At 44.1% G+C, this 2,085-nt stretch overlaps 1 pseudogene; it reads left to right on the top strand.

The window, feature by feature from the left end:
• Nucleotides 1-1,745: 1,745 nt before the first annotated feature.
• Nucleotides 1,746-2,028, top strand: LOC101652625 (annotated as a pseudogene).
• Nucleotides 2,029-2,085: the final 57 nt, after the last annotated feature.

Below are 2,085 nucleotides of genomic sequence, written 5' to 3'. Positions count from 1 at the left end.
TGCTTTACACAATTGATGTGTGTATGGATTGTGATAAGAGTTGTATGAGCCCCTAATAAAATGATTAAAAAAGTACAATGGATCCCTATCGATGGACACAGTAAGATTGGCTGACCAATGACCCATGTAAGCTTGAGAATTTTAACTCCAAGTTCTGTGCTTTTTATATAATTCCAAAGATAAGCGACAGTCTATGGAAGACACAAATCATTTAAAATGATGTCCTTCTCTCACGTAGGCCTGATCTCAAGCATTGCTTGGTTAGAAACTCCTTCCTAGTGAAAGTCACTTCGACTCAAGAGTTTTTCTCTCCTAGAAGACAGGACTCAGAACTCAGAGAGATACAAGCAGTCCCTGGATGACAAGCGTTGGACTCACATACAACTTGGGTTACAAACCAACCTCTATATACTCTATTGTGTTAAAAATTAGAAGTCCCTACAAAGGTTAGTAATTACAAAGGGTTCCTACTTTGCAACAAGGCATCAGAACATTATTACTAATATTATTAGTGCATTATGTTAAGGGTGTTTTAGTGGATCTAGAAGTGTTTCTTTAATATCTTCTTATGCATACAAAAGTACACCATCCCAAGACAAACATTTGACTACATGACATTAGGTATGAAGCCTGTCTATTGATGTCTGACTTAAAGTCAGACTAAGGAATGGAATTGGTGTGCTATTGGGGGACTGTCTACAATGAGAAGAACCTTCAAAGGCTTCACACACTTTTTCATCAGCTTTATAGTACCTGCTTATAAAACAAGGCTGTGGCCATTGAGTGCAGGGAAGACCACTTTTAAACACGTTTAAGTGAGGGGAGAAAATGAAGTTTTCTTTTCTCTGCTTGGCGATGGCTTATCTATGGTGTGTGTTGTAAAACATGCCTTCTTTAGAACATGCTGTTTTACAATTAAACCAAGCATTTCCTTTCTCTGATATTTGCTAGATTGGCAAGAGCAAGGATAATAGCTCCGTGTTGTTTTTTTTTAAACCCGTGTTGTTTCCATGGAACTAGCAGTTCCATGGAATTTCAAGTTCATGAATATTGGAATGAATTGGTGGTTCCCATTTCCGAGAGTCAATGAAAACCAAAGCATGGAATGGCATTTTATACAAATTCCCAGAAACACAGAATGTAAACCTGGAAAAGGTATGAGAGCCTAAATTGCTCGTTTTATAGCCAAGACAAATCAGTTGTGGCAGAAGTTCAGCCAGAACGCTCCTTAGAAGCCAAGACGGTGACACTTGGTCTCGTGCACTTTGGACATGTTAGCAGAAGAGACAAGCCCCTGAAAAAGGATATCATGTTAGGTAAAGGGAGAAGCCCTTCAATGACATGGATTGACATGGTGCCTGCAACAATGGGCCCCAAACCCATTTGCAGAGTATCTAGTCAGATAGCTGGCAGATCTGCGCTAGCCAAAAGCAAGAAGAGTCAGACCATTGTGATTTTGATTATGCTGAGTCGAACTCAGTAGTTGGCCCGTCGGCCTCCCTAACCAAAGATTCTTAATGATACATAGTATTGATCTGCACTTTAATTTTCATTAGGAAAGACTTGAGTGCAGGGGTACTCAAACTACGGCCCGTTGGCCACATGCAGCCCACCCAGGACCTTATCCAGCCCGTGGGGTGTTTTTGCCCGTTTTGATTTTTCACATCAAAATAAGATATGTGCAGCGGGGTCGGTGCACTCAGAGCTGTCGGAGTGTGAGAGCGGGACGGGAACCTGGGGGCACTATGTCTTTCTGCAGCTTCTCCGGGGGCCAGGTTTTCCAGAATCACTTTGAACCCGCTGGTTCCGTGTGTGCCAAGTGCGGCCACGAGCTGTTCTCCAGCCGCTCCAAGTACGAGCACTCGTCGCCGTGGCCAGCCTTCACGGAGACCATCCACGATGACAGCGTGGCCAAGCCGCCGAGCGCAATCAGCCTGATGCCTTTAAGGTGTCCTGCAGTAAATTCGGCCACGGGCTTGGCCACGAGTTCCTCAATGATGCCCCAAGCGGGGGCAGTCCCGCTTCTGAATATTCTGCAGCTCCCTGAAGTTCATCCCTATAAAGGCACAAATCTGCCACCCAGGG

This window comes from Echinops telfairi, unplaced genomic scaffold (genome assembly GCF_000313985.2).
Source record: "Echinops telfairi isolate 266 unplaced genomic scaffold, ASM31398v2 ScPeMD7_23;HRSCAF=83, whole genome shotgun sequence".
Lineage (NCBI taxonomy): Eukaryota > Metazoa > Chordata > Mammalia > Afrosoricida > Tenrecidae > Echinops > Echinops telfairi.
This window is presented reverse-complemented; position numbering and strand designations above follow the sequence as displayed.